Source organism: Taudactylus pleione, unplaced genomic scaffold, assembly GCF_031769625.1.
Source record: "Taudactylus pleione unplaced genomic scaffold, aTauple2 ptg000731l, whole genome shotgun sequence".
Taxonomy (NCBI): domain Eukaryota; kingdom Metazoa; phylum Chordata; class Amphibia; order Anura; family Myobatrachidae; genus Taudactylus; species Taudactylus pleione.
In genome coordinates this window covers 2,640,636-2,664,748 of record NW_028285133.1, presented here as the reverse complement: position 1 = coordinate 2,664,748, position 24,113 = coordinate 2,640,636, and the positions used below count along the sequence as shown (strand labels likewise).

Sequence of the window (24,113 nt, the reverse complement as noted above, 5' to 3'; positions counted from 1 at the left end):
CTGATAAATAGGCCCCTTATGCTATATGTATCAAGCAGTGAAAAGTGTGTAGAAGGGTGCCAGTGCAGAAGTTGACCATAGCAACAAATCAGCTCCTACCTATCATTTTATAGTCTGTACTTGATAAATGCTACTTTAAAGCTGATTGGTTGCTATGGGCAACTTCTCCACTGGTCCACTTCTCCATGCTTTTCACTGCTTGATACATAAACCCCTTTATGTCTTATTATACTATTTTTAGTTTAATACTGGAGAAGCTATTGTATGTAATACAAACCACCTGCTACTTCATTGTACTTTTTGTGCTTTAATACTCATTGCTTCAATAAAAATATATATGAAAATAAAATAGTAAAGTATTGTCGTGACAATTAAAATGTTCAAAGAGAGCAATAGCAACACTGACATCTTCATGTTAAAAGAAGGAAATAATTATATATAAATGTACAAGCTACAGTAAACACTTAATGGATTCAGTGGTGTTTTGTGCTGAACTAATGAATGAAGAAAGCAGCTTGTCAATTCATTAGAAGACCTGACTGATACCCTTCCAGACATTCGACCCGGGAAATTTCATGCTCAGATGGGGAATTTCTCCTGTGCAAATTCCCGGGTATTTGGTCGAGACCCCCCTTTCACACTACAGTGTCTACCTGGGAATTTCCCAGGTAGACCCCTTTCAGACATAAGCTGGGTTTTTCAGATTACCTGCCTCTCCTCTGCCATCTGCCCTTCCTAGCCTATCTCCTCTCCGGCTGCCGCTGATGATGTCATCAAAATGCAGCAGGCAGCCGGCCAATCACAATCCAGCCATTAATTTTATTTTATTTGTAACACCCTCTAGGGGATGGTATTTGGAAATACACCACTCTCAGTGTTAAAGCTTGCTTCCTGTTGTATATATTACATTCCTGAAACCCTGGGGATCAGTTTTCAGGTAAAGGAGGGGCTGGAGAGATAGACACGCAGGGGTGGGAAGACTGGGTGTGTAGCTATCAGAGCAGAGGAAGGAGGGGGAGGAAGAACAAAAGGATTGAGAAGAAGAATTTGGGAGAGAGCAGACATCTTTGGGGAGAGTCAGAGCTGGAAGCAGAAATGTAGCCCTCGTGCTCCCCTGGCAGGGGGAGATTGGAGAGGCCGTGGTGGCTGCCACAATGCCCATCTAACACCAAAGGAGAGAGAGGTCTGGAGTGAGACCACTGAGATAAAGTCTGTGAGAGACCACAGAGAAAGAGCTGGAATGTTGCAGCGTGAGCAGCCCAGTGAAGTGTTTAGCGCCCATGAGAGGGGTAAGAGATGTCAGTATATATGTGTTGGAGAGATGGGGAAGAGGAATTTCCCAGGAGTTGTATTGTTAGGGGACAAGAGGAGTCCCTTATGCATAAAAGCCCCCCAGCAGCCCATTAAAGGGGGGTGTCACTGTGGTAGCAGTGTGGCTATAGGAGCCATTCCTGTAAGAGAGGGATGGGCTGCTGCTGAGAGTGTGATAGCTACAATAGAAAAGTCTGTATATTACAGTCCCATGTGAAAGAGATGGCAGACTGGGTATGAGACACTCTGTATGTTGTCTAGGAAGAGACGAAGAGGCAGAGTGCAAAAGAAGTTATGTGAGATGTGTGTGAAGCTGTGGGACTACAGGCACTAGCCAGCATAGGGCCAGGTGGACCTGCATGTATGAAGTGGAGAACTACAGGCACCAGCCAGCAGAGGGCTAGGTGGACCTGCATGTATGAAGTAGGGAACTACAGGCACCAGCCAGCATAGGGCTAGGTGGACCTGCACGTATGAAGTGGAGAACTACAGGCACCAGCCAGCGGAGGGCCAGGTGGACCTGCATGTATGAAGTGGAGAACTACAGGCAGCAGCCAGCAAAGGGTCAGGTGGACCTGTGTGTGCAAAATGCAAAGCATTCATTGTGACTGTGCTTAAAGACTGTGCTGGTGAAGAAGAGAGTGTGATGTAATGTAACCATATCCATAAGATTGTCCTATCCCATCTGACATGCCAAGTATCTGAGCTGGAGGGAGAGGAGAAGCTGTTATAACCATATTCTTGACCTTTAAAGTCATGTGCAGGCGGAGAGAAATAAAGTGGTATATTTTTATAAGAGAAGGTCTGGCGCTATTCAAAAGAACTGTTGCTGCATGTGTAAATCTGTATGTGTGACTGTTATAAAGCCTGCATGGGCAGGGAGCCCCTTCTCAGGTATTGCCCACACCCTGGAGAGCTAGCCTGAGGCAATAGGAGGTGTATCACCCCAAATGCACCTATGTACCACACCGCACACTGAAGGGGGGTTACATATTTTATTAATAAATTATTTGTTTTATTCTCTATTTGCACCCCCGTGGGGAAGAGATAGATCCCCTTCCATAGATGTACTGCCCTGGTGGTCCAGCGGGAGTGTGGGTGGCCCACTGTGGCAGACACCCATCGGCGGTCTCCAGTGCCAGCGGGTGTCCCCGGCGTCCGGCTGGGGTCCTCTGTGTCATTGACTCGATCTACAGCGACACAGCCACCGGTGTGGGGGGTGGTGAGCGGCAGCGCTGAGCATCCTATAGGACGCTCTGCGCTGCCCACTCAATGTGAAAGCTGCTTGGTACAGCCCGGGAGTAAATTCCCGGGTAGCTCCATTCAGATATAAGCAGGGTAATTTCCCTGGACTTAACTCCCGGGAAATTCCCTGGTCAATTGGAGGGTCGGCTACCCGGTAATGTGTTCCTGGGTAGGTACCTTTCAGACATACATGAGATCCCGGGAATTTGGCCGAAGCAGGCCAAATTCCCGGGAATCTCAGTATGTCTGAAAGGGGTATGAATTACCCATTGCTTGTTTGCAAGAAGACACAAGACACTATCCAACATCAGAAGTTGGCATACTGTACATGTGCATGAAATGAGGTTTACCAAAATGGGCCCTGGTGTTTATGTTCCAGAGATCCCATTCCTTGGTTTAAGGACTTATTAGACTGTGATGGTCACCTTTCTATTGTGACAAATGCGTAGTTGTCATGTTTATCCTGAGAGTAGAAAAATAGCCTAATAATTAACTCCTGCATTTAGGTAAATAATGAAACAAAAGTTTATAAGAGCATAATAAGCCAACGTTTGAGGAAATCATCTCTCACTTTCATGATACCTCTGCTCATCATATAGTGCTAATTCCACCACTTGAGATTCAACATTAGTTCAGGGCCGTAACGAGGTGTGTGACCAGGGCAAGTCAAAGTGGGAGGCAACAACGCTGCCCTAGTGGTACCTGTATCCAGCTTGCGGATTGCCTGGTATGAATTCCTATAATCTTTATACCCTAAAGTCGCAATTTAGCGTTGCAAGTTGCACAAGAAATAATTGCTTTCCAGACTTTGAGTGTGGTTCCAAAGCACAAAAACTTATTATTATATAAAAAGCATTCAGTTACACGCCTTGATCTAAACACAATTTAGCGCAAAAGATGATACATATACAAGGTACAGTCGATACATATGCATGCGCTCTGGATCCATATTTCCCGGCATCAAATGTAGAACCTCCGCCAACAGAAAGAAAAAGATGACTAACTACAGATATAGAGTGCTTGCATATATACCCTTACAGAGATAGGCAATACAATAGAACGAGTTGGCATAATCCCATTGGTTCTTCCTCCTGGTTCTTCTGTTACGATACAGTTCATAGGTCAGTTTGTATTGTAATATTTCAGCCCTCCAATGGCTCTTTGTGTGCATTTTCCCGCCGAAGAACAAGTCTAAACTGGCTAATAAACATTACATTACGGAGTACATTTCAATGCCTATCTCTCTATGATCCATAACTTGCACACGCATGTTGCAATTTCCTTGCCGATGGAACCAGAAATCTGCAAATAAACAGTGGTTTAGAATGGCACCAAACATGGTCTGCTTATCATGTACTAAACCTTAGATACCAAATATATGTATTTCACAATAGACTTGATAACGAATAAAACCTTTAATATTAACCTTAATGCCAAGGAACCTTTATGTGTAAGTATGTAGTGTGTCGGTGTGGGGATATTAAGAAAAGACGCTAGTATGCGTTGTGCGTCTACGTGTTTGTGGAGTACACCATGGTAGTGCTTTGCTGGGTTGTTCATATTATATGTAGTAATAAATGTACGTATTTGTATAATGAGGACTTTTAACCTGGGGCAGTGGCAGACGCACGACGCTAATAATCATAACAGCGCTGTACACGAAGTATCGTGTAGACAACGCAAAATGTAGTCGTGCGGACAACGCAAAATGGCATTGTGCAGTTATTGTTGTTACAATTTAGGTCTCAGCTAACCATATGGCTTCGACACTGGAGAGGTGATTGATGTGTCCTTAGGAATCTTGTGAAAGTGTATGAAGCTGCCTTTAGCTACTACTGCTGTACCGAAGATTTATGTATGGCAACCTGTTGAGAGCACTTAAAACTTGAGAAAAGTTCGGCGGTTCTGTAGCAGAACCTCGCATTGGCGGCAAAGCATGGCAGAACAGAATACAATAAAAAAAAGTCCAAATGATCAATCTCTCACACTCCACCTGCACTTATATCTTACTGTACTTGGTACGTTTAATTTGTCCAAAACATGTGGCTATTACGGAGTTCTGATGTTGAATGACCAAGCTCTGTGTGCTCTGACCTGTGATACCAGACAGTGATGGATCAGGGCACAGAACAATGGCAAAAGGCTCTCTGACTAAAAAGAGGTGATTAGAAATTTGGCATGGTTACCGTACTTTCATTATTCAGCACTAATAATATAAACAAATATAGCAGCGTCTGATAAAAATTTGTGATAAAATACAAATAACCACACAGCATTGGATTTTAGCAACTTCATTATGAAGATACCACCCAAATGTATCTATCCTCTGCAGATCTCACACCATCTGAGTTGCATGCAAACCATCTGGCCGGAATCAATATGTAATACCGGTTCTAATCCCGACAGCGGCAGCCCGGCAGGGGTGAAGATCCTGATCGTTAATTAAGGTAAGTATCGCTAACCTTACTCCCCCCTAACCCTAACTTAGGAGTGCCTAACCCTAACCTCCCCCACAAGTGCCTAACCCTAACCCCTCTCTATATGCCTAAAACTAACCCCCCCAAACTCTAAATCTCCCAGGGGTGGGGGGGTGCCTAACTAACCCAACCCCTGGGGGTGCCTAATCCTAAACCCCCCTTCCACTAGCCTAACCCTCCTGAGGGGGGCCTAACCCTAAGTCCCCCCGGGAGCCCTAAAACCTAACCCTCCCAACCACGGCTGTCCGCACCGGGCTTACCTTCATTCGGTATGACGGGCGCCAGGCTCCCGGCGAAGGTCTAATGACAGGCATCGGGATTTCGATACCTGTCATTAGTACCTTGCCTTGATTAGACAGTGGGGAAGCTGGCAGTCGGCATTTCGACCGTCGGCTTCCTGACTGCATACCTTCTGGCCCATTGTTCTGTATTGCATCTCATTTACCATTTACAAGCCCAAAGCTCCAATCTCCATAAAACTTTGCAAACCACATCTTAACAAACCCGGGGTCTGAGTTCTACGTTGTGCCGATATTCACATAGTTGAGCGATTGTTTGCTACTGCGCATGCGCAAAATGCCAAGAAAAGTCCCACTGCACACACGCGCAAATTAAAGTTTGAGACAACATTTGCAATGTCTCCATGATCGCAAGGTCCTGAGCAAATGTTCTGCGATCCATGGGCGTTCTTGGGTGTAGTTGGAGAGGTGGCCGAAAGTGTGCACAAAAGGAGGCCGGTCCTTAGGCATTCCAGGAGTGTGTCTTCACTCATGGCTGCGTTCCCAATCACAGGACCATAGTCTCAGTGGTCAGTTTCAGAGAAACAGTTGACCAGGAATCTACGTAGCCCAGGACTTACTCCAGGGGGTATATTTACTAAAGTGTGGGTTTTTAGAAGTGGAGATGTTTCCCATAGCAACCAATCTGATTCTACTTAACATTCATCTAGAACCTTCTAGAACAGGGGTTCCCACCAACGGTCCTCAAGGCACACTAACACAGGTGACTTAATTAGTACCTAAGTTATTTTGATTTAACCATCTGTGCTTAAGCATGGATATCACTAAAACCAGGACTGTTATGGTGCGTACACACTGGGCGATTAAAGTGGACGACTGAACGATAACGATATCGTTATCGTTCAGTCGTCCACTTTATCGTCCATGTTTAACACAAAAAAGATGAACGATGACGACGACGCGCGTTCCCGCGGGTCGTTCGTCATCCTCGTTCATCGGGCTGACATGCAGGCCAACCTGACGACCTCGTCAGGTTGCTGCATGTCAGGGAATGGGTGAGAGAGCCCGGCGCTGAACGATATCGCTAATGATATCGTTCAGCGGCTGTGCTCAATGTCATGAACGACATTGAGCACAGCCTGCCGGGGACACACTAGACGATATCGCTCAGGGAGCATATCGTCTAGTGTGTATGCACCATTAGTGTGCCTTGAGGACCGTGGTTGGGAATCACTGTTCTAGAAGATAATAACTAGAATCTGATTTGTTGCCATGGGCAACTTCTCCACTTCTAAAAACCCGCACTTTAGCAAATATAAACCTATAGAGTCAATATGTGTCCGATGTTGTGTGGATGGTGGTGTGTTCTCAACCCCCAGAGGATCTGCATACAACACAGATAGGGGAAGTGTGTGTAGCAACATCTGCTGAGTCCGTCGTACATTATGTCAGGCGGGGAGGCTGTTAGCAGGCATTGGCATATTTTTGCTAATACAGTCTGAGCACAAACACAGTTAAGACTACAATAGCGTACAACTCTGAATCAGGCCCACTATGAATTACTATAGGTTTGTAAAACAAAATGTCCAAATGATCAATGTCTCAACATCAGAAACTGTGTTCTCTGACCTGTGATACCAGACCGTGATGGATCAGGGCACAGCATATTGGCAAAAGGCTCCCTGACTAAAACGAGGTGATTAGGAAATTGGCATAGTTACTGTACCTTAATTATTCGGCACTAATAATATGCCCCAATATTGCAGCATCTGATAAATGTTTGCAATAAAACACAAATAACTGCCCTTCATTGGATTTTAGCATTGGAAGATACCACCCAAATGTATCTATCCTCTGCGGATCTCGCACCATCTGTGTTGGCTCTCTTCCATTTCCTCTCACCACCTCATCCTCAACTTTCAGGATCTAAACTAATAATCTTCTTCCCATCGGTCAAAAGAAGCTAACGACCCGACATCCTGATATATATTCATGCGCTAATAATCTCCTGAATTGAATACCGCAATCCTTCTCAATGGTCTTCCTCTACCAAGACTATCACTCCCACAATCTATTTTTAATGCAGTGCTTAAACTCATTTCCTAACAAAGGGCCTGATTCAGAGGTGGATGTTAACTAAAAGAAATGCCAATGTTTGCATAGTTGAGCTCTAAATTGCTACTGCGCATGCGCAAATGTTTCTGAAAACCTCTACAGCGCCTGCGTCACCTGGGCTGTACTGCTGCATATGGAGTCGCTGGTATAAGATACAACAGGGAAAGGCGATGGGAATTCCCGAGTGTTGTTTAGGAGGAGGCCTGAAGGGTGCGCAAAATAATCCATCGCCTGGGCAAGTTATGGGCGTGGCACGTGACCGCAAGTGGACTGCGTTCTCAGAGGCACAGCTACTGCCACAGAGGCCATGTTCAGATGGAGACACTGCACCTGCCTAAGGCAGGGGCAAGCGTCAATGCTGGACACGATGGTGCGCCAATGGTGAACTGTCCAGAACAACCAGTGGTATTACTGCATACAGAGGCGCAGAAAATGGGGAAAAAAAATGTAATGTTGGCAGGTAAAGTCAGCTTTCCGTGATGATGAGCACAGGTCAAACATACAGTACTGTAAATAAATACATACAGTAGCATATTTTTATGAGATTGTAGAACCCTCAGGCCCAATATTTGTAACTTTGTTATTTATAGTATTGGATTGAGTTAGTGTCGAACATTGTAATTTGCATTATCAATGAATACAACAAGGGAAGCTGTTTGCATCTAGTTGATGGCATAAATCACAGCAGCAGTAAAACTGGTAAATTCTAGAAATCTTTTCTAGGTATTTTTTCACTATGTTGAGTACAAGGGGAGACTAGCAGGTCTATTTATTAATATGAGCGAGTTCTAAAGTGCTCTGCTACCTACCTTCATTCCCATATGGGGATGGAGGCTTACTGCAGTTTAGCAAGAGGCAAAAAAAAGTTCTGCCTTTCATCACAGGGTAACGCCTTCTTGAGATAGCGTTACCCTATAAGCCCTCTGAGGTGGACTTGCTGCAGCATAGCGCAGGAACTCCTCACCAACTATGGGAAGCTGCCATATGTCCAAAATGTCAACACTGATATATTGTCCTAAAGCTAACACTAACCCTTATTGCAACCTGACCTTAACTGCAGTCGACCCTTAATCCTAAATGCAGCCTAACCCTACCTGTAGCCTTATGTTGACATTTTGAAAATGCGCAGCCTGGCTAGTGGCGGCGGGCATATGAGAAGTTTTACAGGTGGGGGCAAGCTGACATGGGTCCGCCGGATGAGTAGTACCCTCCCCTTGGCGCTCCTGTATGTCAATATCGACACTGTGATGTCGTCATGTGATCTGTTGACATACTGAACATGTCAATATCCTGACTGGATCTCTGCATAACTGAATGCTGAATTGTCCCCGCACTTGGCTACTTTTGAAAACTAGTTTCAGGGAGATTATAGCTGGTAGTAGATTGCGCCATTGAGGGGGCGTGTTATCCTCCGCCCAAAGGGCGTATCTAGCTCCACATGTGGGCGTAACTGTGCTTAAATGCTTGTTGCGAGATATTTCTATATTACATTAGTAACAATATATTTTGGGAAATTTTGCAAGTATTGATAGTGATACTAACATTACTGCCTGCTATACTACATTTCTTGTTTACAATTATTATCTGTGATATTTCTTTTCTTTTCACTCAGCACAATATACATGATAAATGTGATGCCTACTATATGCAATTAATTCCAAATGCAATTTGAATTCCTCCCTAAGCATATATTCCTTGCCGGGTAGACTGAAATATGTTGCGAAGAGGGATTGTGTTTTGGATCCTGATAGTATATAAACAGGCTGCTTTTAGTGCACCACAAATCGCTGTATTAACCAGCTGCATAAAATATACTTACTGCACCCTTAAGCTGCATACACACGGTACAATCTGTTGAATGAACGATATCGTTGAACGATTTCCCTTGAACTTTCTGCAGTGCAGGACAAACGATAGTGTGTACACACTGAAAAATAATATTGTCCAGGTTAGCCTGCATGTACGGACGACCATAGATATCGTTATCGTTCATGCGGGAACGTGCATCATTGGTTGTTCGCTGCATAAAAATGAACAATATGAACGATTTATCGTTGAGCGATATCGTTATCGTTCATATCTTTCATAGATATCATACCGTGTGTACGCACCTTAAGAACACACTTATTGAGGTAGTCATTACTGTGATGTTCTGTTTTAGAAATTTAGGGGTCTATTCATCATCACTTAATTTCTACAAAGGCAAGTGAAAATGAACATTTTCACCTGCAATTGTACAAATTAAGTTATCAGGCCATTCATCAAGAAGGTAAGCAGGAGATATCACAGATATCTACTGTTTACCTTCCTCTGGCGGAATGGCCCGATGTCCCCATACACTAGGATTGGGACAGTATTCACCAAGCTCCGAAAATACAATATTTTCGGAGCTTGACTGCGAGAGCATTCGCCATTTTCAGATGGCGTTTACACCCACTCGCGGCTCGCAACCCGCTCCTTCCCTTTTGGATCCCTTTGTCCCTGTCCAGCTCTTTCTGCCGGATGTCGGGGCTCTTGTAGGTCACGCATGCGCAATTGTCTCACTGATCCAAAAGTAGCAGTGGAGGGGCCCGCGGAGACAGCTGAATTGCTAGTATGTGAATTATTGCTAGAATGAATCGCTAGTATGTTAATTATCGGGGTCCGTTCTTACCCTGATAATTAACATAATGAATAGACCCCATATCGTTCAACTACTTTTGAATCTATATTTCGCCTAATTGTTTTTTTGTTGTATCTCCTTTTTGTGTGTTCAACTAAAGATTACTAATAAAGAATTCTTACCATCAGCCACAGCTCACATTAGCAATAGCAGCAGACACTGAGATACGAGACACTGATCACAGGGCTCAGGCAAGCTGTGCTCTCTACAGCCTGGGGTCCAACAAGGAGTTTCTGAGAGTCAACAGCACAGGCTGCAATCATAGTGACTGCAGCAAATCCCTGTCCTTGCCCAGAAACCGCTTGGTAGCTCCCCTAGCTGCAGTGAAGAATCCATAGAATCTGAGGGTTTTGATCTAGAATTCAGGGCATCGGGAGATTAGAGCTTGAAATGGGACTCTCCCAGAGGATGTGGGCGTGTAGGCAACTATGTTTGTGGCATAACAAATATTTGTATTTCCCAAACAAGCTATGATACTGTTTTTAGATTGTGCATATTCTTAATACATAGAGCCCTGGGTGCTTACACTAAGCCCAAATGCACAAGCTGGTCAGTGTGGACTGTAAAGTATAGCAATATCTCATTTTGATTTTCCATCCCTTGAGAACTTTCACATGGCATGCCATTGCTTAGAGTTAGACCTGTGAGACCTCCTATGATTTGCATGAAAAGGTCCTATGAGACTTAATAAAGTCCTGCGACAATGACTGTGTGAAACCCTTATGGAGTATCATCATGTTCTGGTGTCAGGGGTTATATGAGCATCTTACTCAAACTGCCACTTTCTTCTTTTCTGTCATACAATAACTATCCAGAGACACACAATAAGTGCAATTAATAGTAATTACTATTATAAGGCCTGAGTCAAAGTGAAAATATGCTAATTGCGCAGGAGGCGTCTGAGGACAAAATACGCCCACTGTCGTCATCGCAGATCCGAGTGGTGCATCCAAAGACACAGCATGCGATCACCATTGCGACCATCGGTTGCGGAATCGGCTATCCGAGAGAGCTTAAGGCTACTCTGAATGGCCGTCTCAGCTCCGTAGCCGAGGCCAGTAAATTGCACCAGAAGATGCGGACACTGGCCACGGCAGTCCAAGAACATGGGGCCAACATGCCCTGAGTTTTCAAGAATGCTGGCTGACGCCGCCCATACCCTGCCGAAACAGGCGCAGCAGGTCAATCATGCTGCAGCTTAGGGGCACTTCGACCGTAGTCGCAGAATGAGGACTGCAGTGCAGAACCTGTGGATGCTCAGATCTCCGACCATCGGAGATGTATGTAGAGAAATAGGTGTGATATGCGCGTGGTTTACAAATCTCACCCAGTGTCGGGAGCTGCTATGCATCAGAGATTTGCTGTATGGTACAATGGGGATGAGGTCAGGACCGGCGGGAGCTATCCCACCTGCCTATATCCCGACACCCACAACCCAACATGGGACTAAAGATAGGCGTCGAAGTTCCAACTCCTATCATTAGCCCCACTACTAAATTCCGACACCCGACTTACCGAACGAAGGTAAGCCGGGTGTCTTAGTGTGTAGCCACCGGGGGGTTTCGCTTTAGGGACCCCGGGGGGACTTAGGGTTAGGGACCCCCCCGGGAGGGTTAGGGTAGGGAAAGGGGGGTTAGGGTTAGGCACCACTAGGGGCGCTTTGGGTTAGTCATCCCCCCCCTCCACGGGAGGGATAGGTTTAGGGTATGGGGAAGGGGGGGTTAGGTTTAGGCACTAACGGGGGGAAGTTAGGGTTAGGGGAGGGGAGGGTTAGAGTACTTACCTGCTGCAAATCGGGATTCCGACATGTCAGCCTGCCTCTGTCGGCATTAAATACTGATTCCGTACAATGTACCTACGTTACCCTTGTGGTGTGATTTACCAACCACTCTCCTAATTCTGATGCCCTGGGGTGGTTAAGGAATCTGGGGTCATATGGAAAGGGACTGGACCCCCAGATTCCTTAACCACCCCAAGGCATCAGGATTAGGAGGGTGGTTGGTAATTCACACTATACAGCAAGTAGCCCCCTAAAGGGGCTCACTTAACATTCCTACCACCTACATCCAAACATAGAGGTGCCCCCCAGACACACCTGGAGTAACCTGCCATCCTAGGGGTCTGTTGTTATTCGCTCAGCTGTTCACTGTGGCATAGGGACACGTAGGAACACTACGGTTAGAGGCTCCCTAAAAGAGCAGACTAACCTCCCGGGCCACACACCTGGCCACAGTCCTATGAGGCACTCCATCCACCAATCTATACACTGGAGCATTGTGTCTCTTTTATTTCTTAATAAATATAAAAAAAAATTACATCTGTGAGACAACTCATATTTAATTCTAGAGGTATACATATACATAATTGCAGTAGGGATTGAGTGGTTTATTTTACTTCACACAACAAAGGCTAGCGCTCTGTGGGCCTGATTCAGAGCGCTAGCGACCATCAGGGCTTGCAACGAGACCCTTGTGGTAGTGTCTCGTTCCCGCAAGCCCCAGTGAGCTTTCGGCTCTATTAGAGCTGGAAGCTCACCCACTGAGGGCCTGATTCAGAGCCGGACGCTCTTTGCGGACGCTCGTTCAGAAAAAGGGGCTGGCTATTTAAATGAAGCGCTCGCTCTTTGCGGTCTGTTGACGCCTCTATGTCTGAACGAGCGAACAAAACATGCGCTCACTATTTAGGAAAAAACGCCACCTGGCCGCTCGCATCCTACGTCATTTCCGCAATTTATTTCATTAATCGAGTACATCAAAAGGCGTATGAACTGTTCGCAGTGCTTGTGGTTGGATTTTCCTTCCGCAATCATGCGAGCAGTTCAGGCTAAAATACAACCAAGTGACGTGGTCAATGACGCTGCTTTGTTAATTATGCACTCCCATTAAACGCCCGTTTTGACCGTTTGGCACGCCTGCGTTCAGAACTCCACTCCCCGTTTTCAAGCACCTTCCCCTGTTACCACCCACAAACGCCTCATTCTGTCACTCAAATTAGCAGGCATTCGCTATTTTGCGAGCACACGATTTTGGACCGCACTGACTGGTTCGCGCATGCATACTAAAACCCATATGCAGATGTGCGAACATCGCTCGGAGCAAACGAGCGGCCGCTTACGAGCAGCTCTGAATGAGGTCCTGACATCACTCGTGATGTCAGTGGGGCCGCGCCCAAATGGCAGGCGTTCCTTTGGGAACACCTCCGTTTGGCCAGCAACCCCCCTCTGTCCGCCTCCAAAACAGGGCAAGCTGTCAATCAAAATCAACAGCTGCCCTGCTTTGGTGCGAGGCCCGTAGCGACGGAGCGCCCGTCGCTAGCCGGGTCTCGCGCATGCGCATGTCGGAGCCGGCTCCGGCATGCGCAATGGCCAAACATCGACCCGCTCGCGAGCGCGAGCGGGTCTGAATCAGGCCCTGTGTTTCTTCGCTTTGAACATCGGAGATGTACGTAAACCATTGAGTTAGCATACGTCTCTGTATCAGGCACATGGAACAGGAAATATATAGCACATGCTTTTATTCAAACTATGCAGGTAAATTGTATATGCAAAAATCGAAAGAGGAATATAAGAGCCCACCTATCAACAGTTGAATCATGACAGGATAGCGCCACAGTGTCTAGCCCGGACCAAGAAGACACACAATCCAGATAACAGCATTAATATTTTTATTCTGAATCTTCAGATATATCATAAGATAATTGTATGCATAAAAGTTATAATCATAAATAGAACAGACAGTATTTAATAACAGATACCCTGCATATATGTGAGAAATCAGTGGTCGAAGTGGGGCGCTATACTGTGGTATGACATACCGCCACTTCCCAGCCCCACTTCATTTTAGATGCAGAGGAGAATGTACCAGCGCTGTGATCCAGTATGGTATCCCAGTGCTGGAACAGCGGCAACAATTTGTAGAGATGTGTCCCGCAGGGGACACATCTCGATCGGGCAGCGGAGGCGCTGGCATGTAGCTGGGACAAAGTACCAGGTCCCGGCTGCACTAGAAGCACCACACACTGGGCAGCTGCCAGCCAATCACGAGGCTAGCGGCCGCCAGCCAATCACGAGGCTTGCGGCCGCCAGCCAATCACGAGGCTTGTTACATTAGTAACAATATATTTTGGGAAATTTTGCAAGTATTGATAGTGATACTAACATTACTGCCTACTAACATTACTGCCTGCTATACTACCTGCCAATCGCCGGGCTTGCGGCCGCCAGCCAATGAAAAGCTGCTACATGGCAGCTTCGTATTGGCACGCATCGGTGCCAGCAGCAATGAAGAACTGAGGTTCCCGGTGGCTCCATTCCAGCAGCGCAGGTCAGAGGGAATTAGAGAGAGGGGAGGGTGTTAGAGAGGGGCAGACAGAGGAAGGCAGGCAGTGGGAGGCAGGTAGTTAGTATTGTAGGGGGTGAAAGAGAGGGAATCAGTAAGTGAGAAGGGCAGGGTATGAGAGAGGGGAGCAGGCAGGTAGAAGTGTGTGAGGGGGGGGTGAGAAGTACAATGGGGTGATATGGAAGCAGGGGCCCAAATGGGGGGAAGATTCAATCTCCATACCCCCACCTCTAAATTCCCACTTCGAGCACTGTGAGAAATTATTCTCAACTAACATCTATAAAAATTGCCACCCGCTGTGTGCCCTGTTTGCAAACAGTATTATTATATTCAGTAGTAAAAAATTAAAAGAACAAAGTTGCATCTGAAACAGTATCCTTTCCGTGGTTCATATAATACTAATGTGTCCAATCCTTTGTGTAATCCAGAAACTTGGGTGTTTAAGTGTCATTGCAGCTTTTGATCCACATGAGATCTCAGTATAGAATTTAGAAAAGGTCAATCAGCGTGGTAAGGTCCCATGTTGGCTGTGTGTTTAAGGATAGTTAGGACAAAATGTCAAGTCCTTTTAAACCCACGTGTAGTTCAGTGTGGAGAATGTAAACAAATAGGCAGCTCACCTGGTGATCAGATTCCAGTTCTCCGTTGAAGTAATGAAATCAAAGATCGCTGTATGAGTCTGTAGCGGCTGGTCCGTCCTGGCTGTATGCTGTATAGCAGCTAGCTCATGCAGAGCAGATAGCTGTAAATGCCAGAATCTGGCTTATAATGAATGGAGCTCAACTGGGGCGCTCACCTGAGCAATTCAAACTCCGGAGCTCCACTCGGGCTGTGTAGTCCAGCTGTATGCTGTGTAGTAGCTGACTCGCCAGGGGGGCAGGATGTATTGCTGGAGGTGTAGCGAGTGGTAAGCGGAGCTCGACGGAGGCGCTCACCTAAGCAATTCAAACTCCGGAGCTCCGATGTCAGTGATGTCAGTGGCTCTATTAGAGCTGGAAGCTCACTGGGGCTTGTGGCAGACGAGACCCTACCACAAGGATCTCGTCGCTAGCCCGATGGTCACGACCATCAACTGGCCGCTCGCAAAAGCTGTGGATGGTCACCTACAGCTTAACGAGCGGCCAGTAGGCCGAACCAAAAAAATAAAAAAAACGCCCTTCAGACCTGCGAGCTGCCACCGGTAGCGAGCAGGTCTGAATCAGAGCCTTTGGGCCTGATTCAGAGCCGCTCGCTATTTGCGGTCGTTCGTTCTAAAACAAGGGGTGGCTATTCAAATGAACCGTTCGCACATTGCGGTCTGTTCACGCCTCTAAGTCTGAACGAGCGAGCAAAACTTGCGGTTGTAATTTTGAAAAATAGGCCCCCTGGCCGCTCGCATCCTACGTCATGTCCGCTATTTATTAGATTAATCGAGCACATCATATAGCGTATGAACTGCTCGCTATTCTTGTAGCTGGTTTATTCAACCGCTATTTTGCGATCAGTTTGGGGTAAAAAAAAAAACAAGTGTCGTGGTCAATGACGCTGCTGTATTAATTATGCACTCCCTTAAAACGCCCGTTTTGACCTTTAAGCACGCCTGCGATCTAATTCCACACCCCCGTTTTCAAGCACCTTCCCCTGTTACCACCCACATACGCCTCCTTCTGTCACTCAAAATAGCAGGCATTCGCTATATAGCGAACAAACGATTTTCGGCGGCACTGACTGGTTCGCGCATGCGTATTACAATCCGTACGCATGCGCAGATGTGCGAACATCGGTCAGAACGAACGAGCGGCCGCTTACGAGCGGCTCTGAATCAGGCCCTTTATCCTCACTATCCTTAAACACACAGCCAGCATGGGACCTTACCATGCTGATTGACCTTTTCTAAATTCTATACTGAGATCTCATGTGGATCAAAAGCTGCACTGACACTTAAACACGCAGGTTTCTGGATTACACAAAGGATTGGACACATATTAGCATTATATGAACCACGGAAAGGATACTGGGCCTGATTCAGAGCCGCTCGTAAGCGGCCGCTTGTTCACTCCGAGCGATGTTCACACATCTGCGGATGCGTATGGGTTATAATGCGCATGCGCCAACCAGTCAGTGCGGTCGGAAATCGTGTGCTCTCAAAATAGCGAATGCCTGCTAATTTGAGTGATAGGATGAGGCGTTTGTGGGTGGTAACAGGGGAAGGTGCTTGAAAACGGGGAGTGGAGATCCGAACGCAGGCGTGCCAAACGGTCAAAACGGGCGTTTTAAGGGTGTGCATAATTAACAAAGCAGCGTCATCGACCACGTCACTTGGTTGTCTTTTAGCCTGAACTGCTCGCATGATTGCGGTAGGAAAATGCTACCACAAGAATAGCAAGCAGTTCATACGGAGATGACATATGATGCGAGCGTCCAAGGGGCGTCTTTACAAAATAGCGAGCGCATGTTTCGTTCGCTCGCTCAGACATAGAGGCGTCAACAGACCGCAAAGAGCGAGCGCTCAATTTAAATAGCCGGCCCCTTTTTCTGACCGAGCGTCCACAAATAGCGTCCGGCTCTGAATCAGGCCCTCTGTTTCAGATGCAACTTTGTTCTTTTAATTTTTTTACTACGCAATATAATAATACTGTTTGCAAACAGGGCACACAGCGGGTGGCAATTTTTATAGGTGCTAGTTGAGAATAATTTCTCACATATGCAGGATATCTGTTATTAAATACTGTCTGTTCTATTTATGATTATAACTTTTCTGCATACGATTATCTTATGATATATCTGAAGTTTCAGAATAAAAATATTAATGCTATTATCTGGATTGTGTGTCTTCTTGGTCTGGGCTAGACACTGTGGCGCTATCCTCTATTTATTTATAAATTGTATATGCAATTATAATACATTTGAGTGTTATTATTTCACAGATAAGCCTATTAAGATGAATTGATAGTGCAGGCAGCTCATTTTAGACACAATGAAGGGTTCAAGCAACGGGCAGTTTAATACTTATGTCTTATGTTTCATTGCAATTGTATGTTTTGCAATTGGCTGCAGCATTGGTGTCTCTTTGTGTAGTCTCAGAGGGTCGGGATTAGTCAGAAGACGTTTTTGTCTTTGAGTCCTGAGTTAGACGATGTGTTACAGATAACATCGGACAGACTATGCTTTGAGTATTAACTCTTGTGACTCACAGTTAGCGTTACGCAGTTAAGACTCCTTCCCCCGTGACCATATGCTGTTGGGTATACATGATGAAGCAATTGCAGGCAAGACGAGTTTAATGTGTGTATCTACTTTTTTTTTTTTATTACTTTTATTCTACTGTTTTATAGGAACAGGTTGAAGCGGTGTTTAAACATGGGTGTCACGTTATGTGATTCACTACAGATTTTATTCACCAGGAGAACTGACACTAGCGCTGAGGGTGCTGCATTTATGAAGCAGTTCTGAGCTGCCATATGGTATTTTATAATGGAGCTAACAGAACACTGTGCATGATCTCTGGTACATTGACTGAATCCAGGCACAAATGAAGAGCAAAATCTTTGGGGGAAATGTATTAAAAGAGTGTAAAAGTTGCCCACAGCAACCAATCAGATTATAGCTATCATTTATCTAGTACATTCTGTAAAATGATAGGCAGAAGCTAATTGGCTACTATGAGGAACATTGGCCCTCAATCAGAGGCACTCGCAAGAAGCAAGCGCTCGTTCTGAATGAGGGCAGCAGCTTCTTTTTTTTTTTTAAGTGTTGCCTCCTGGTCGCTAGCTAAGCTGTGGGTTATCACCCACAGCTTTAGCGACCGACTAGGTTGATGGTCGCGATGGTCAAGACCATCGCGACCATCGTGGCTTGCGACGAGACCCTAAGGTTGGGTCTCGGCATCCGCAAGCCCCAGGGAGCTTCCTGCTCTGATCGAGCAGGAAGCTCCCCACTGACATCACTGCTAATGTCAGTGCGGCCGCCCACAAAACGGCAGGCGTTCCATTAGGAACGCCTCCGTTTATGTAGCCACCCCCCGCCCCACCTACAAAACGGGGCGAGTTGTCGATCATCATCGACAGCCGCCCCTTTTGTAGTGAGCTACGGAGCAAGAAAAATTCTCTCTCGCTCCGGGGCTTGCGCACGCGCAGTGCGGCCGCTGTGCATGCGCAGGGCCTTAACATAAACCCGGTTGCGAGCGCTCAGCGCTTGCGACCAGGTCTTAATGAGGGCCATTGTGTCTAAAATGAGCTGCCTGCACTATCAATTCATCTTAATAGGCTTCTCTGTGAATTAATAACACTCAAATGTATTATAATTGCATATACTATTTACCTGCTTGGTTTGAATAAATAAAGCATGTGCTATATATTTCCTGTGCCATGTGCCTGATACAGAGACGTATGCAAACTCAATGGTTTACGTACATCTCCGATGGTTTACATTAGGGGTGAGCGGGTTCGGATTTCTGAAATCCGAACCCCCCCGAGCCCCCCCGATCCGAGGCAGATGCGAGTCAGGCTCGACTTTTCCCGCCTGACTCGGATCTGAAATCGAGGCAAAACGTCATCATCCCGCCTTCCGAGTCTCGCAGGTTTTGGATCCTATATAAGGTACCCGCGTCGGCGCCATTTTCTCACTCAGCTGTGGACAGTGAAGAGGGAGGGTGGGAGTTAGGGCTGGCTGGGCTGTGTAGTGTAGTGTAGTGTAGTGCAGAGAAGTGTTGTGCTGTGCTGTGCTGCTGTTGTCCACTACTTCAAAGTCCATAGCGACAGGGGCGTGCAGGAGACGCTTTGGGTGGCCCGAAAAATTTCTGCCCACTTTCACCATTCAGCGACTGTGTGCCGAAGACTGGAGCGCCAGCAAACACTCTTGAACCTGCCCCGCCATCACCTGAAGCAAGAGGTTGTGATGAGGTGGAACTCAACTCTCTATATGCTTCAGAGGATGGAGGAGCAGCAAAAGGCCATTCAAGCCTATACATCCACCTATGACATAGGCAAAGGAGGGGGTATGCACCTGACTCAAGCGCAGTGGAGAATGATTTCCGTGTTGTGCAAGGTTCTCCAGCCCTTCGAACTTGCCACACGTGAAGTCAGTTCAGACACTGCCAGCTTGAGTCAGGTCATTCCCCTCATCAGGCTTTTGCAGAAGCAGCTGGAGAAAGTGAAGGAGGAGCTAAGACGGAGCGATTCCGCTCGGCATGTGGGACTTGTGGATGAAGCCCTTCATTCGGTTTGCCAGGATTCCAGGGTGGTCAATCTGTTGAAATCAGACCACTACATTTTGGCCACCGTGCTCAATCCTAGGTTTAAAGCCTATGTGGTGTCTCTCTTTCCGGCCGACACAAGCCTGCAGAGGTGCAAAGACCTGCTGGTGAACACACTGTCAGCTGAAGCGGAACGTGACACGTCAACAGCTCCTTCTTCATTTTCTCCCGCAACTGGGGCTGCCAGGAAAAAACGTAGGTATCCTAAGCAACCCGCTGGCGGTGATGCAGGGCAGGCAGGACCAAGTTTGGACATCTGGTCCGGACTGAAGGACCTGGCAACAATTTCTGACATGTCTACTGTCACTGCATATGATACTGTCATTGACAGAATGGTGGAGGATTACATCGGTGACAGCATCCAAGTAGGCATGTCAGACAGTCCATACCTGTACTGGCAGGAAAAAGAGGCAATTTGGAGGCCCCTGTACAAACTGGCTCTATTTTACCTGAGTTGCCCCCCCTCCAGTGTGTACTCCGAAAGAGTGTCTAGTGCAGCCGGGAACCTTGTCAGCGAAAGGCGTAGGAGGTTGCTTCCACAGAATGTGGAGAAGATGATGTTCATCAAAATTAATTATCAGCTCTTCCAGGGAGACCAGCCTCCAGAACGTACAGAGGGACCTGTGGTGGTGGATTCAAGTGGGGACGAGTTAATACTTTGTGAGGATGAGGATGTACACACTGAAGAGGGTGAGGAATCGGTGGATGAGGAGGATGAGGATGACATCTTTCCTCCGTAGAGCCAGTTTGTGCAGGGACAGATTAATTGCCAGCTTGTTTTGTGGGGGCCCAAACGAACCAATCATTTTAGCCACAGTTGTGTGGCAGACCCTGGCGCTGAAATGATTGGTTTGTTAAAGTGTGCATGTCCTGTTTATACAACATAAGGGTGGGTGGGAGGGCCCAAGGACAATTCCATCTTGCACCTCTTTTTTTTCTTTGCATTATGTACAGTTTGGGGCCTAGTTTTTCAAACTGCCATCCTGTCTGCCACTGCAGTATCACGCCTAGATGGGTCACGTGTTTGTGCCGCCCACTCGTGTCGCTTAGCATAGTCATCCAGCTACCTCGGTGCAACCTTTTGGACATAAAAACACTATTGTGAGGTGTGAGGTGTTCAGAATAGACTGGAAATGAGTGGAAATTAAGGTTATTGAGGTTAATAATAGCATAGGATAGAAAAACCTACAAATTCTGTGATTTTAGCTGTTTTTATGCTTTTTTTCAAAAAAATACAGATCCAAAACACAAAACCCAGAACCCAAAACACGGAAGGGTGGTTTTGGCAAAACCAATCCAGATCCAAAACACGAAGAAAGATCCAGATCCAAAACCAAAACACAAAACACGAAAAGTGGCCGGTGCACACCCCTAGTTTACATACATCTCCGATGTTCAAAGGGAAGAAACACAGGGCCTGATTCAGAGCCACTCGCAAGCGGCTCGATGGTGCCCCACTGCGCACGCACTGCATCCAGCGTGCGCAAGCCCCCCCTTTGGTTATACTGTAACATTGTTGGCTTGTGGTTGTGGTTTGGGTCAGTCAGCTGATAAATGTTTTGATATTTTGTCAAGTTTGTTCTGAGACAGTCCTCTGCTGGACTCGGAGCCAGGCAGTTTGCATAATGGTTGCAGAAAGATAATATCATGCAGCAAATTATTTTAGATACGCAGCTTTTCTTCTTTGTTAGGTAACTGGATCTTGTGTTGTGGACCTCACCTTGGGTTATTGGTTAGACGTGATAGATAGGGTCTTGTGTTGTTGGGGAATAAAAGGTGATACATAGCCTCTTTGATGTTCAGTTAGAAGAAGGGTGGTTGCTGGGTGGCATGTGGCACATTAGACTATGTGATCTGCGCATGCGCCGCGTCCGGCACGAGCCCCGTCGAGCGACTGAAGTCACTACGGGGCTCCCTTAGGAACGCCTGGCATTTGTGGGAGGACCTACTGACATCACAACATCTATTAGAGCAGGAAGTCCACTCGGCCTTGCGGCAGCCGAGACCCTACTACAGTGTCTAGTCGCAAGGCCGATGGTCGCGATTATCGTGATGGGATCCTTGCCGCTCGCACAAGCTGTGGGTGGGCTCACACAGCTTTGCGAGTGGCAGTAGACAAAAAAAACCACCCACATTACCTGTGAGCGGCCGGCCCTTATGAGTGGGTCTGAATCAGGCCCTATATTTGTTGTATAGCCGTAATGTACTAAAAGGACCATAAGCGGCCACTTGTGACTGGTAATGAGCCACTTTCCCTGTTATCAGCCTGACCGATGCAGTCATGAGGCCACAGAGGTCACTGTTGCTGCCTTCTCTTCTCTACTGGCTGGTGTGGGCTGCAACAGGGTTAAGCTGCCCTCAATCAAAAACCTTGATTTATTCGTACTACCTGAACTATCTATTTACACTAGAAAGGGTTAATTCTGAATTAACCCTTTCGAGCGTAAATAGAAAGTGAGGCATATATGTATACATAGGATAAGGGTACCATGGGCATGGAGACACAATTGCAGGCCTATAGAGGTGATGGTATGCAGAGATATGGCTGATTTTAGAAGGATCTTTTGCATGAAAGGATTGGCCTGATGCAAATGCATGCTGATACTAGTGATGACGGCTACTTGTCCAAGCGGATGCACATAGGGGAGGTGCAGCCACATCGATGTAGCCAACTCTGAATATGGATAGAGCTCCAGATATTTTCCCGAGAACGCAATGTGGCTGCAGATGCAGCCGAATTGACGGCGACTCAGCCCTATTGTGGGTTAAGACCCAGATTTCATGGCTAAGACACATACAGTATATGCTGTAAATATGACATGATTGGCAGAAATAGTATATACTGTACCTTTGCAGAACTCAATATCCCAGTAGAAAGATGAAGCCTCAACTCCCTCCTAAATGCAGCCCATCATTTTATCTGGCCAGACAGGTACTCTAGAATCTCAAGGTCTACGATGTGTAGACACAGAAACAGAGAAGGACTAGGACTTCCCAATCTCTTCCCACTGTCATTGATTGACTTGATTAAAATAAATACTAGAATTCCACAACGTAACTAATTATCAGCCAATTTGGTGTAGCTTGTGCAGTGCCCTCTTGCTGACTTCCCCTCAATAGTTATGCTGATGCCTATCAGTCTCTCCCTCACTAGATGTTTCACCTGTGGCACAGTGTCTCCATCCAAACCTTCATCATAACAGGTATTGTCACAGACATGGGGCCTGAGGCGCAGGCAATTCGAATGTTCACGTTGTCGAGCGACTACTTGACACTGCGCATGCGCGGAGAAGGTCAGAAAACCCCAACAATTTAGGCGTTACACAGAGTGTGCCCACAAAAGCGCTATTGTCGTTAGGTCAGACGGTATGAGATATGGGTACAGCAAAGTGATGGGCGTTCCTGGGCAGAGACTGGGAGGTGGCCTGAAGTGAATGCAAAACAATACGTCTCATGGGCATGTTATGGGAGCATCATGGGCGTGTCAGTAAAAGCAGCTGCATTCTCAGTCTGACGCTAGCATTTGAATATAATCGCAACCGCGAAACTCCTGAAACAGACTCACCGGCAGGCGGAGCAGCGTCCACCTCTAAAACAGACCCATGGAGTCCCCCCCGGGTCGGCCTGGGAGAACCCCACAGTCTACTGTATGATTATAGATACAGTGGACCTGATCCTATTCACTATCTTTTTATATAAATAAGTAACATATGATAGGGATATAAATACATAAAAAGAGGGGTTTCTGACCCCCTAATTATATCTTTACTAATGAAAGTCCCTGATTCTAAAATCAATTTTGAAAAGCATAAATAGAATTGAAAAAAATTTTAGACTTTGGCAAATGCAAAATATAAGAACATATAAATTGCTGACATGAAACCATTACAGATTAATGGAACACAATAGAAAGACCCTAATAGAAATGGGTTTCAGCTAAATTCAACTTTATTACCCCACCCAACTCAATTTATTTATTACTAATGGGATCTAAACCGTGCAATGTTTCATTACATAAACCACATGTCATAATATCATATAATATAAATATAATATAAAACAGTGAGTTAGATTCTAGTATCATATCTAAAATGAACTACCCCTTCCATTAATGCTCCATCTAATCACACTTCTTGCTAACAAAAATAATATAAAACAGTTTGAGCAATAAATCAATGATTACTATCTAGTAGATATGGATATTACCCCCGTTGGTGCACTTTTCCCTGTAGCCTGACCCGGGTCTATTATTATTAAAGATGTTTCAGATGAATGTTGTTAACTCTTTACCCAGAGTTACTTTCTCAGTTGGGATCTGTCTGATTGCGTAGTTGAGGTTTCTTGACAAACTTATTTAGATGAAGGAAATTAATAGATCAATACTATGACAGAGTGCATAGCGGAACATTAGAGCTTATCTCTGGAAAATATTGGATTAGAGTAACTTTATGGCCGTGACAGTCTCACTATCTGGTATATTCATCTGCATTCACA

The 24,113-nt window shown here is 46.1% G+C and overlaps 1 protein-coding gene across 1 annotated transcript in view; it reads right to left on the bottom strand.

Annotated features, from left to right (window-relative positions):
- CHST4 (carbohydrate sulfotransferase 4) overlaps positions 1 to 24,113 on the bottom strand; it is a 53,339-nt gene that overhangs the window by 12,072 nt on the left and 17,154 nt on the right. The window lies entirely within an intron of this gene.